The sequence below is a fragment of the Ambystoma mexicanum genome, chromosome 2p (assembly GCF_040938575.1).
Source record: "Ambystoma mexicanum isolate Mex_15411 chromosome 2p, UKY_AmexF1_1, whole genome shotgun sequence".
NCBI lineage: Eukaryota > Metazoa > Chordata > Amphibia > Caudata > Ambystomatidae > Ambystoma > Ambystoma mexicanum.
The window spans coordinates 1,053,103,706-1,053,118,187 of NC_090923.1; the positions used below are offsets into that span (position 1 = coordinate 1,053,103,706).

The window sequence follows — 14,482 nt, forward strand, 5'->3', positions numbered from 1 at the left end:
TAAGGAGGGAAGGGATTCACGTCTACCCTACCTGGACGATTGGTTGATCAGAGCTGTATCTTCGGAACAAGCTCAGATCCAGCTAGATTATGTTTGCCACTCCCTTCACAGACTGGGCTTCTCCCTCAATTTAAAGAAGTCACAAATGATACCATCGCAGAGACTCCAGTTCATCGGAGCGATCCTGGACACTTCCCTGGGAAAAGCCTCGCCACCAGAGGTGAGGGCTCAAGGTATTCTACAGATGGTCACCAAGTTTCAAAATGCCCAACGTCTCCCAGCCTTCGACTTTTTGAGGTTGCTAGGCCTCATGGCATCCTGCATTTTCCTAGTGCCAGAGGCTCGCCTGAGAATGAGATCTCTCCAGTGGGCACTGAGAACTCAGTGGTCACAATTCTCAGGGAGAATGACAGATCTTCTTCAGGTTCCCGACAGGGTGGCTCGAGACCTTCAGTGGTGGGCCTGTCAGGAGAAAATCTTGAAAGGAGAACTGTTTTGGCAACCAGGGCCGGAGATAAAAGTAGTCACAGACGCCTCACTCACGGGGTGGGGAGCCCATGCCAACGACTTGACCATCAGCGGTCGGTGGTCTCCATGGGAGTCCAGACTACACATCAACCTGTTAGAGCGGAGGGCCATCAGACTTGCGCTGAAGGCTTTTCTGCCATCTGTACAAGGAAAGAATGTCCTGATAATGACGGACAACACAGTGGCCATGCATTACCTCAACAAAAGAGGAGGCGTAGTAGGATCACTACCACTGTGCAGAGAGGCGATGCAGCTCTGGTTTTGGGCAATCCAAGAAGGAATCTCTCTATCGGCAGTTCACCTAGCCGGAGAGAAGAACTTGACAGCGGACGCTCTGAGCAGGCAGAGCACAGTCTCCCACGAGTGGGAACTAGCTCAGGAAGTCCTTCAAGAGATCTTCGTCCTTTGGGGAACCCCTCAGGTGGATCTGTTCGCCACCAGTGTCAACAGGAAGTGCGATCTCTTCTGCTCAAGGGAATTTCTCCCGAGAGGAGCTCTGGGAGATGCGTTCATAGTGGACTGGAAGTTTCCACTCCTGTACGCGTTTCCACCAGTCCCTGTCATTCCTCAAATGATCAGGAGGTTGAGAAGATTCCGGAAAACCATGATCCTAATTGCCCCGGATTGGGCCAGGAGAACTTGGTACCCGGACCTTCTAGACTTGTCCATCTGCCCTCCAATTCGACTTCCACTCAGAGAGAATCTGCTCTCACAGAAGGGAGGTCAGGTTCTGCATCCAGACATCAAAACCCACAACCTTCACGCTTGGCTTCTGAAAGGCTGAGGTACAAGGATTGGGACCTCCCTGATGACGTTATGGAGGTGTTGCTTTTGGCAAGAAGGCCAGCAACAAAATCTTTATACCGCTGCCGTTGGAACAGATTTTGCAGCTGGTGTAGGGAAAAGATTATCGATCCCTTTTCATGTGGTACACCAATGGTTTGTCCTTCCCACTTTATTTAGCAAATTCAGGCCTTCAAGTTGGCACCATCAAGGGCTATCTCGCAGCGCTATCCATCTTTAAGCGCACTGCGGAAGAACCATCCTATTTCAAGTTACCCTTGGTAATACAGTTTCTAAAGGGGTTAACTAACGTTTATCCCCCAAGACCATTCCAGGTTCCCCTATGGGATTTAAATTTAGTACTAACTTTCCAGATGGGCACTCCTTTCGAACCACTCCACTCTTGTTCGTTAAGGTTTCTTACCCTTAAGACTGTTTTATTAGTAGCACTTACATCTGCTAGAAGGGTGAGCGAGTTACAAGCTCTTTCTTGTAAACCCCCTCATACAATCTTTCACAAAGACAAAGTTGTTCTGCAAGTGAAGCCTAATTTCCTCCCAAAGGTGGTTTCTGAATTTCATATCACACAGAAAATTACCCTTCCATCTTTCTATCCTCCCCATCCGGGGAACGAGGAAGAGAGGTTACACAGGCTGGACCCAAGAAGGGCTTTAAGTTTTTACATTAGTAGACTGGCTAGGATAAGACAAGCAGACCAGCTGTTTGTAGGCTACGCAGGTCACAAGCTGGGGCTACCGATAACTAAGCAGACCATTTCCAGATGGATTATTTTAGCCATTTTGGAATGTTATAAACCGGCAGGAAAAGAGCCCCCTCAAAATCTTAGGGCTCATTCGACCAGCGGTATCGCAGCTTCACCGGCCCTCAAAAGAGGTGTGCCGGTTCGAGACATATGTGCGGCTGCCACATGGTCGTCCGTCCATACCTTTACACGGTTTTACAACTTGGATTCCTCCTCCAGTCAGAAAACTAGGTTTGAAAGGGCAGTATTGCACTCTATTCACCAATGAGAGGAAGCATGAAGTCAGTACTCCCACCTCCAATAACAGAATACTGCTATGGGAGCCTATCTAAGATAAGGAATACGTCGGAGGACACAATCCCTTCGAAGAACAAGTTACTTCTTACCTTGTAACGTTCTTTCGATGGGATGTTCCTCCGACGTATTCCTTATCGACCCTCCCATCCATCCCCGCAGTACTACTTCCCTTGTTGCAGTTTACGCTCCTTCAGGGTGATTAGTCTAGTCCAGAAAGAATTATTGTGGGCTACAAAACGGAACTGAGCAACGGACGCTGCGCACGGCCTTAATAGGCAGGTCGACGTCGATACGGCGGCTGTCGAGGGACACCGACTCGGCGGACGTCGACGCGCAGCGCCCTCTAGAGAGAAAAAATTTCCGAGGCCAGCAAAGCTGGAAAGAGATATCTAAGATGAGGAATACGTCGGAGGAACATCCCATCGAAAGAACGTTACAAGGTAAGAAGTAACTTTTTCTTTTGTGCCTTGGCCTATGTGTTACCCTTTTGTGGGTGTTTTTGCAGTCTTGTTCTGGACAAATTGCTGTTAATGGACTGTCTCGCCTTTCATCCGCCTTGGAGGGCTACCGTTTTGTAAGTGGGAAGTTGTTAATGTGAGCATCCTGGTTGCCGTATTTCTCCATCTGCTCTTTTTGGTTGTTTGGCGCTATGTTGGTCTCTGGATCTCGTGGTCCTGTAAAGGGGGAAAAGTGAACATTGGCCAGAATAGATACTGGTAGGCTTTGTGTGATTGACAGCGGTGCCAAGAGTAGCAAACATCACACACTTCAGGGTGAGATCGGCTCTGGCATACACACTTGTAGGATGCCCAATCTGATGGGAGGAGTCCCTTTTTCCACCCATGACCCGGTCAGGCGTGTCACATTTCTTTGTCTTTCCATATCAGGCTTAGGGGTCATCTGACTCCATTCTTTTGTGTTTTTTCTCTTGTTTGTAATCATGTCAGGGGTGCAACATAAACTACATTTCGGAGGCCGGGGATAACTGCTGATGGAAGGGGCCATTTCAGAAACTCGGTGGGGCAATCTTGGAGGCTCCCCCCTTCTGTTGACCCGCGCCCCCATTCACTGCACTTTCGCTCATTCACATGTGCACCCAGTCCCCCATTCATCATGCACTCCTTCACACACACGCACACAACCACACTACATAATACATATATACACTTCTTCCACACATCCATACATACATACATAATGAGCAAATATGCAACAATGCTTCCCTCGCGCCTCTGCGTAACAAAACGCAAGTGCGCACATCAGCCAGCCCCCTCCCCTCGAATGTGAAAGAGCACATATGCTGTTATGTTGGCTCGCATCCGTGGGGAGGTGGCTGATCTGTGCATTTGATTTTTGTTACGCAGAGAGGCGAGGGAAGGATTGTTGCATGTTTGCTCATTATATATGTATGTGTGGAAGGATTGAATATATGTATTATGTAGTGAGGGAAGCCTTTCTGAAACGAGCAGCTTTAATGTTCAGCTGCGTTTGTGCAAATACATTTTTCTTCAAGAAAACAGTAAAACATTAACGCTGCTGCTTCAGGAAAGGCTTCCCTTACCTCTCTGCTTAACAAAAAAGTAAGTACGCACATCAGCTTGCTGTAGATTTCGATGGTTTCTCCCTGCAGCTGGAATATGGAAAACTTCTCTGCATCGGCTCAGATACCAATAAATGAATGCAGTTCTTCTCCCACTGGCTGCTTCATTACTGTTTCATCACCTCCCTCTCCCAGAGCTCACACCCTTTAGCCTCCTCATCTCCTCTCTGTTCCTGATTTGTGCCTTCTTGCTGCACACTCACTCCATGCGCCGTGCAGGAGTTTTTCACAAACTCCTGACATCTGCACGAGGAAGGTTCTGCCATTATCTGCAGAGCCCCCCAATATTTGTGTAGATTGCAGTGCTAGGCATTTGTTTATTCATGCTCTGTGTTGCTCTGGAACTACTTTGAGGCCCCATTACTTGAAGGGACAGTGTCACTGGCCCACTTCTATGAAGGGCCATTTCAAAGTGCCTCTTGGAATTGGCTTAGTGGGTCAGTGTTGCCATGGCATTACTATGACTGTACCTGCCCTATAAAGGGGGCTACGAGGGGTTGACAAAGTATTCTCCTCATACCACCCGAGCCCATCATCCTCTAGGTATGTGAGGTACCCGCTCCCTTGGTCATCCCAAGAAGTCCCATTAATCGTCCTGGGGACTTAGTCACACCCACCTATCTTTGTACTCTCAAGGAAAATGTTAACTAAGGGAAAGGATGAAATGAATGTCCTCAAGGACATGACCAGCCCCCACATTTTTGGCAATAGGTATGATCAGTGTCCACATGCCCAGGAACAGTTACTGCCATCCTTCACATAACCAATAGCAGGTATGACCAGTCTCTATATGGCCAGCCTTTCAGGTCTGATCTCTCTACTCATGCCTAGCAACAGCTCTGTCCAGCATCCCCAAAACAAGGAACACATATGGCCAGGTAGGTTATGCACAGCAAAAGGTATGGTCAACCTTTCCCAACAGTTAGGGTTGAACGCCACATGTCCAGCAAGAGTTGTGGCCAGTCTAAACTCGCCCTGGAAGAAAAGGTATGGCCAGTCTCCAGGTGCCTGCCCATGGTTCACCTCCCCAACCCTTCCCATCTTCCTTCAATGTATTCTTCCACTTCATTTTCTCTCCTCTTTTAAGGTCTGTTCTTTTCTGTACCTCCATATCCCATTGTTTGCTTTCTTATTCTTAGCCTCGCCCTTCACTAAAATGGTTTTTAGGCACTTACTATTAAGCTTTAATGTTACTTTGTAGGAGCAAGTTTCTAATGTAAGCACGGCTGTCTCAGCCCTTTTTCTTTTTGAGATTAATAACTTGAATACTCTTTAATTGTACAATAACACATGTTTAAAAAAATCAGAAACTGCGGTAGCAAGTGCACTGCTAAAAGTTATTCTTTGTTATGTTTTCTGCCCTTACCAATTAATTGTATTCTCTTCGTCGGCCTCATTTCCTTTTCGTCAGCATTTTTCATGGTTTTCCTTTCATTTTTCTTTATTTTTTTCCAGATTTATTTCTCCTCTCCCCCTCAACGTTTATTCTTGTACTTTTCCTCAACTTATTTGTTTCATACACATTTTTTGCTTGTTTTGCTTTTGTCTCTGACTCTCTTGTTTCCCTCTTATCTTTGCTTCTACATTTCGCCTGTCTAACCTTTTTCTCCTTTTCTTTGTCTGTACAGATTCCTTTACTACCTTTTTTGTATTCCATTTCATTTTTTTCCCTACTCTCCCTCTGCTTCTTTTTCTCCCTCTCCCCTGGTTTCTCCTTTACTTTCATTTTTCACTTACTCCCTTTTGCTCTTTCGCATTAGTCTTGCTCACTTTCTCATTCTTTTTTCTTCCTCGCTTGCTCTTTTGCCCTCTACCTCTTTTCTCTCGCTCTTTGTTTTCTATCCTTCTCTCCCTTTTATATTGTCTCTTTTTGTTCACACTCTCCCTGGATCTCTGTTTGGCTCTTTCATACTCTCATTGACTGTTGGAAGCATGCATTGTACTATTGCATTTATGGCCTGGTTTGCTGTCTGCTAGAATAGACACCAAGATTTAGGGAGGCACGAGTGTTTACAGTCTGTGTCTCACTTAGGAGAGTTGTTGGAGGACAGGTGACTCCAATGCGGCTATATAACATTTTCATAAGGGCCGCAAGTGGCCAGTAGGCAGCATCTTATGTTACTCAGCATTGACACTGTGCCAATCACCGCTGTTGTGGTCTTACAGAACTGAGGCTTGTCCGAAGTGTTGTGTTGTGCCCCCTTCCAAAGGTACCCAGACTGCATTCTGTGGAGGAAAAGAAAAGTTACGTGGTAAACCAGTGGGGGAAGGAGGGCACAGATTACAAAAAATACGGGATGGGGGGGGGGTGGAACCGTGGTGGGGCAGGTTAAAAAAGGGATAGAGTTTGTGTTAACTTGGGTGCATGTAGGTCCAGATGTCCAGAACCTGTTTGCATTCAAGGTGATGCTGGTGGTGGCTTTCTGGCTAAGTAGGCTCTGCTTCTGACATTTTGTTCCAGTGAGCAGTGCCTTCTGTTCTACTTTCCCTCTAGCATTATCTTCCCTCCATCAGCAGGTCGCAGATCTCAGTACAGAAGGAGTTCACTTGTTTCCCGAGCATTCAGTCTACAGTAATTTTAGAATATTGTTTGAGAATCTGCAGATTACTTAAACACGGTTGTTTTTTATGAGACACCAACCAGGGTTGGGGTAAATATTGGGGCGAATGATTCTCGTACAGTTTCTGAGTCATTGATGAGGAGATGAGCCTGCTTTTGTCCTTCTTGAGGGATGTTATTGGTTTCTGTCTTTTTGTCTAGTACCTGCAAATCTGGCATCCAAGAGGAAGCCTTAAGATCTTTAGATGATAAAACAGGATTTCAGAGAGAATATATGTAGGTTTAAGTCACTGAGACTTTTATTCAGTTTAGGCTTTTAACGTTTTTATGGGCCTGTGTCTACCTGTGATGTTAACCTGGTGACATGCATCCTCGGCCTAAATGGTGAGTAAACTGCAATCACGCACTGGGGAGCCTTATAGGCTTTATTAACTAAACATAAATTGCTCTTAAACCTGTCCTTCTTTACAAATGTTTTACAGAAAGTTTGATCTATGTTCTGTCTCTTCTGTTTTCCTTCTGTGCTGCTCTGCTGAAGAATTCCCCACAATTTAGACACTAGAAGGTCCTTGACTCGGTTTCATACACAAACATGAATTACATGTGAGTGGGCTCCTTGTCTTTGATAGTGATTGGTGGCATGTCGATTAGCAAGTAGGCCTCAGTAGGCAAAAACGCAATATGGTTCCTCCTTAGGAAGGTAACCTTAATCCATGAAGGTGTAAGTTGTAAAGAGAGCCTTTGACTGACACTGCATGCATTGTGTGCCATAGGTGGTACCACTAGGGCACAAGCTCAGTTTAACCAGGATATGTTGAAAAATATGCTGGGTAGAGGACTGTGCATTATTCCGCCACTTGCCCACATCAGTGTACTTTGAGATGCTCCAACATCTTTTCAAACCTCTGGAGGGTGGAGGATGCGATTAATGAGTAACATGCCATGAGGACTCTTTGACTTCTAACACTTTGCCTCGATCCTTTGCACTTGAGACCAGTTGTCATCCCTACTCACTGTGTGTATTGCTGTAGAGTCTCAATTTAAGAAACCAATGGGTGAGTAGGGTAGCAGTTTGGGATTTAGCTGTTTATACATGGCGGCTTTAAATATTAACCACATTTATCCACACACACCTAGTCTTATACACTGCCACTCCCCACATAACTGCCTTTCCTACCTTTCACTGTGCGTTTCCTTATCCCACTTTGGCCAACGTCCTCTCAATCCCACCCTCTCAGCTCCCCTCCACAGACCAATGTCTGGAATCCTAGGTGTAGGCACAATACAGAATATCCTTTCTCAGTGCCGGACGACCAATATGGTGGTAATGGGCACGTAATAATTGCCTATTAAATTACTTAAGTGTACTCCAATCTTCAGCTCGAGCAGTATCTGGCGTTTCACAAGTCTAGTGGAAGGGTGACTAAGGAACAGGAGCCATTATTTGTTACAAAATGACTACTGCTCTGCAGGGATGAGTAGTAAATAAAATAAAATATATAAAATAAATAAAACTCCTTCTCAGCCACCCACTACTAAAAAGCAGAAGCAATCCTAATCATAAAGGTGAAACGGGCACATCTCGACAGGTATATCTCCTTCGCCTCTTATGGCAGGGATGGCCGAGCACAGGTTGTACACGCCAAAAGGGGTGTGAGCTGGTGCATAAGCAAACCAAAGAAAAATAGTACTAAGGTACCCAAAATAAAAAAATGTTGAACGTAAGTTCCATGAACATAGGATGCGTTAATTAAACTTGAAAGTACACAAACTAATATAAAAATCATGAATAACCCACTCCTGCAGGGGAATGCACAAAGAATGCAGGCTTTGGATTAAAGGTGCACTGTGGGCTGGAAGACGGGTCCATCATCATGATTTCATCAGAAATTGTCAGTTACTCAAGTTCGTTGAACAGGTAGAGAGTGGGGTTGTAAAAATCACCAAGACTCTTTAAAGCAGGCCAGGGGGACAGAACCACTAGATGCTCCCTTTCTTCTTGCTTTTCTAATTTTTCAGCATTTGGGCATTTTAGGCACAGATTCCGGGTCGAGTCCATTGGCGGCGCTGACTGAATCCAAAGACGCAGTGCTTTTCGGCAACGACGGCGGCTTGTGGGTCGAAGATGCTGGGAAACGGCAGGCGATGTTGGGTCGGTCGCGCTGGAAGACTTGCCGGACTCTGGTGCGAAGAAATGAAGACTTGCCTTTGGTAGCAAGCAGTCTAAATTGGCTCAACACAGCATTGGAACACTGCAGCATTGACAGCTTGCAGCTCGAAGAGACTGGTAATAAGGCAGGCGGTCTCAAGTTGAATTGCTAGAACACTCTGTGGGTCTTGGATGCGAATGCAGTGGAGCTTCGGCAGCGGACATGCAATACGATTCCAGCGATTCCATTGCAGCTGCTTGGATGGTGTCAAAGTTGCCCAAACCGGCTTTGAAGCGGTACAGAAATGCAGGGAGCGCCAGGAATAACTTCCTTGGTTACTGTGGGGACCCAATTCGGGGGTTCCATGGATAAAGTTAGTCCTTGGGCTGCACTTGTCTACCAGAAAGGTTTGAGTGATCACTTACAGGGGCTGATACTTCCAGTGAACAGTATCATGGGTACCAGTGTTCTGGATGCAAGAAGGCATTGATCAACAGCTGGTCATCCTAAATGTTTTCATGATTATGGGGAAGAGTGTGCCTCCTCCTTGGCGATCTTGGTTTTCAGAACTATGGTAGAGGACTTTAAAGCAGACTTTACTCCCAACCCGGTTCCAGATGAATCCTCCAAGTGCCCAAACAGGAATCCACCGAGGGGAGGGCCCTCCCCGCTCATATAGGCAAAGGGCAACAGAAGATTGGTTGCCTTCTAGCCTTCAGAAAGTGGTCAGATCCTGACCGCTGTTTCTCAATCGTATAGTCTGTTTTTGTCCTACCCAAAGTGCTTTTCTGCTGGAAAGGTGGAGCATAACAAGGATGTTTGGGAGCCATAGGAACATCCAAGGCGGAGGAACCTGGAAGTCCTCTCCTGCGATACTCTACTCTGCCCCTTTCTGCTGTCTGCCTACTTAAAATGTTTTCTCCTAATTAACACCATAGTGAGTGTTCCTTTTCCCTGGCAGAGCCTGCCCTTTGAATCACTAGACCTCTGCCTGTCCCCTGGCTGTTGTTCCTGTCATCCTGGGAGGTGACAACCCTTTTCCAGGGACGAAAAAGTCTTTTGCTGCATTTATGTTTGGCAAGACTCTGGTCCAGAGAGTGATGTGAAGGGTCAGGAATGAAACTCAGACACAGTGGGTTCATGATGTTGGCCATAGACTTTTATTAAACAAATCTGGGTTTGGAAAACACCTCTCTATCCCCACTCTGAGGTATTTTTCCAACCAAAAAAAAAACAATGGGTCGGTCCTTTGTCAGGATGTCCAAAGTTATCAGTCCTGTGTCCAAAGTACTATTCTGACCTTTGCATTCAGAAATCAACTGTGAACTGTCTATGGCCTCAAAGTATACAAATGTACAAATGTTCAAAAGAATAAATGTTAAACTCCAACGCAAGTTGCAAGTGGATGCAGTTCAAAAGGGTAACTCTCTTCCGCTGGATTTCTCTTCACTTAATAGCATTCAAAGTAACTTGATTGACAATCTGAGTCGGAGTAGAATGTCTGGTGTACTCTCCTGCCAGGCGTCTTTCACTCCTGGATATGTTTCACTCGCACTTGGTTATCTCTTGTCATATCTTTGTCAGGATGCTTGCCTTATGTGTAGAAATTTCGGATTTGCGAATGCCTGGTATACTCTCCTGCCAGGTGTGATGAATACTACAAACTCCTCATTAATCCCTTGCCTAAAGTCTCCTCCCAGGTGGCCAGGGAAAGGCAAATGCTTTCTGATCCTGACCTTGGGGGTGTTCTGCGGGAGGATCAACTGGGAGGAGAAGGGGCCCAGGGAAGTGAGAGGACTGTGTGGTGGGATGCAGTATTTGTCTTCCTCTAGGGAGGGCATCTCATCAATACCAAAGTATATAATGGATTGTTGTCATAACAATCTTCACCTTCCAGAAGTTGAACATCTTAATGTGGATAATAACAATCATAAACCCTTAGGCATTGAGAGAAATAAAACCCCTTCTAAAGCCCTGGAGACGTATAAAGCTAGAAGATCCCCTAACTCCCAAAGGTACACTGAAAGGAAGTCTGTGAATAATAACAGTTCAAACTCTAAAGAACTGCATTCCTCTATCATATCCAGTCTGGTGATTGATCCTTAATGACATTCCTTCAAAGAATATTATGGGGAACAGAAATGAGTTGGAGACTGAACATCAAGTTACAAAAACATACTTTTTCATTGGTGACTTCAAGTCCCATTATTCCCGAAGTACTGGGACGAAGAAGAGGGCTTAAAGCAGAACAAAACTGCAGGAGTGGTCAGCTTGTTAGTGGAAATTATCCACACATGAGGGAGACTGGGAGGCTTAAAAGGCCCCCTCCGGGGCAAGCCATTAATGAGCAGGGAGAGCAGTGTAAGCAGCAGAAACTGGGGGTGGGAGAAGACGCTGGGACCACTGACATGCAGAGATCAGTAGCTGGTCCTGAGAGGGTCCTTGCCTCCACAAGCCTTAATTGCAGATGTTGTGCAGCAGGAAGCGTGAGGGAGGGAAGCTTTCCCTATGAAGATCTGTTTTGCAGAGGATGCGCAGCGGGAAGCGAAAGTGTGGAAAGGTTTCTTCCCCAAAAGGCTGTCTCCAGTGGCTGGCGAGCACCAGAGTGCCTCCAGAGCAAAGGAAGCTCAGTGTACAAGTGGTGTGGGCGGAGGTGGACCAAAAGTAGCAGAATGCCCAGTTGCGAGGAACCACTGAAGAATACCTGTGAGCAGCGAAGGGATCGGACGCGCACGTCTTACCTGGTGAGGCCACCATCTGATAGTGAACCCGGAGTGCTCCGAGACCGCTCGCATGCTCGATACAGGTCTTTTCAAAGTAGAAAACAATCACGTGTGGTGTGTGAGCGAAAGTGATAATGAAGGCAATTTTGAATACCAAACTATCAAAAACCAGAGAAGCCATTCTTTTTCAAAACCAAATGACTGTAATTTTAAGCATGCAAGTTTATTGAGAACCCAGCAACAAGATGGGTCAATCCTATTAGAACATAATGCAGACAACCATTACCCAAGCCAAAAGAAATAAAAAACAAGTCCATTTAAAACCAACAGATATTTCCAAAGGCAAGAGGGGACTAATGAAAGTTCCACGGGTTGTGAATCTTATTGCTCATATTTGAAGAAGCATATAACAATAACTGGTATAAATCCACATTGCCAAAGCGAAGGAAGAGTCAGAATAAAACCATATCCTTGTCAGAGTTTGGTTAATAATGCAGTGGGGAAACAAGAAGGCTGCCCTTCTCGAAAAGGCTGTTCAGAAGGAGAGGAGCATAACTTGCAGAGGTTTTGGAAAGTGTAAAGAGTACTAAAAAGCATCAATGTGAATCTTGTTTTCCCTGAATAATTGCTTAAAGTCTGATGTTATAAAGTAATGAACACCGCAAAGCTGTTGTAAACTCATCTTAACCACAGAGGTACTTGTTGTTTGTGAGATACTGTTCGGGCAGGGAAGTATAACCGAACAGCAAACCTTTGAAGTAGCAGTCCTGGAATGGGAGTAAACCAGGAAGAAGTTGATGAAGTGGTGTTAACAAGATATTCTGACAGGCTTGTATTGCTGAAGAAAGAACTGTATGAACTTTCTGCAGAAGTGTGGCAAAGCATCCCGACAAAGACAATTTATGTTGCTACTGCCGAATTAAGGAAATATTCTTTGCTTATGTGGAGAAGATATCTTTGAACCTTACTATTGCAAGAGGAGGAGAGAGAACCTTTTAGTTGAACCACTGGAGTGTTGGAACTTTCTGTTGTCAAGTTGGAGTCACAAAGAACTGTGTTGGAACTTTGTTACGAAACAGGATTTTCTTGTTTCTTTTTTGAACTCTGGAGCAGAATCCTGATTGAACCTGGGGAAGGGGAATTCACCAAGATTATAAGGAGAAGACTTGTAATATTGTGAATGTAACTGTTATATTTGTTTTGCCTTTGAACTGCCATGCATTATCTTGTCGAGTTACTGTATGTACACGTGTGATGGACAGATATCCTTTGTGTTTCCTTTAGTCCTCGTCGGGGTAGGAATAGTGAGGCACTTAACCAACTGTTTCAGTTAATAAAATGGCATCTTTTTGAAAAACCTTCACAAAGTTCTCCGCCTTACATTTCTGACCACTCCCACAGAGCTTTCTTTACATGCAACACACGTGTTCCCATATACTTTGTTTCATATACTTGTAGCTTAAAATGCCAGGTATACTCTCCTGCCAGGGTTTTCTTTATATGTACTTCTGTAACTTGGGGCGGCCCAGTCTATTCTCCTGCCAGTGTCTTACACATGCATATTGCAAATACTTAGAAACTTGACCGTCTTTTATTATTGTATTCTGTTCCTTTAAGACAGATGGCACCCTTCGTTCCGTCTCATTCATATAATTTACTTATATTTCCATTTCCTTTTGGTAGCAGTGTCGCAATGCCCAGTGTCCCCTCTTCCCTTGAGGCGGAATCACTTAGTTAATGTAGCGGGAATTGGCTCTCCCGCAGTTAACCTGCAGCGATTTGTCGGCGTCCCGCTTATTCCTTTCGGGCTCGCTGCCTCTGCCATGTGGTTCCCTGTAATTTCGTGGCTCTCGCCTGCTGGCTGCACGTTTCCATGGAATCCAGTGGTGCGGAAGCTGTCCTCCAGTGTAGCTGCATGCCATGTCAGAGTGGACAGGAGTTCTCCAGGCATGTCTCCCTCATCGGCTGATTTCCCGATCAAAATGTGCTAGCAACAACTAGAGGGCAGCGTGTGTTCCTTTTGTGATCTTCATTACTCTGCGCCTCTTACTTGTGGCAGAACTTCCATCATTAGAAAAGGGAAGTCCTTTTGTGATAACGTCTAGGTAGAGTATGAGGAAGTGCCTTTAGTAGGTTTTAAGGGGGAATGAGGAGAGATATAACAGCATCCCATTAAGGCATGAGGAATGGAAAGGTCATCCTTAAAAGGAAAAGGGCATACCATGTCTCATCCGATTTTGGGAGACTCCCCTGTGAGCTGTCTCCCTCCATGTGATCCGCCTTCATATAGCCACCCCCAGGGTCAGAAGCAGGTAGCGGCTGCTGTCCCCTGGCCTCATGAGAAGATGCTGCTCCTGGGAAAGCAGGGATGACACCATTAGATATATCACATTGAATACACAGGAACCCACGACTAGGAATGTTGCAAGCAAGCTTATAATAAAATGACATCAGTCGGTTTTGTCCACTAGAATTGTGTCCCAGTAACCATACATGGCTTGAATTTAGATCTGATATCTGGATATCTGACACCATCTCAGAGGGCCCACAATTATATAATTTAATTTAGGCTCTGGATTTCCCACAGTAAAGGGCAGATCCTGACATGCTGGACTTTTGGTTCCAACAGTTGTTGGCATGAATGCACATGTCACTTTGACTGCCATGCTGCTACATCATAAGGCTTCTGTTCAGAGTTGTCAGACAGGCTCAGCAAAGTCAGATTTGTGCAATGTGCTTTTCTAGCATAGAGCATTATGAAATGGTTGTCTGATTTGCCGACCTCACTTTCAGTGACATATTTTATTTATTTTGGATTTGTATAGCACACTACAACCCTTCGGCAATGAGGCACTGTAAGAAGATGAAAGTAGGCTTGCTTCGGGTTACAGGTGAGGGGCCCCAGTTAGATTCAATTGCTTAGTTACAGAGGGTCCGTGGACCCAGCAAAGGTTACATTTTGTGGTACAGTACACGTATGAGAACACAGGGCATGTGGCAAAAACAGGTTGGAAGGGGAGGCTGTCGTACAAAGAGGCTGGTTTTTAGTGCCTTACGGAAGGCTGCATGAGATTCGAT

General features: G+C 45.5%; 1 protein-coding gene across 1 annotated transcript in view; it reads left to right on the top strand.

Annotated features, from left to right (window-relative positions):
- Positions 1-14,482, top strand: part of CAPN1 (calpain 1) — a 597,334-nt gene that overhangs the window by 267,806 nt on the left and 315,046 nt on the right. The window lies entirely within an intron of this gene.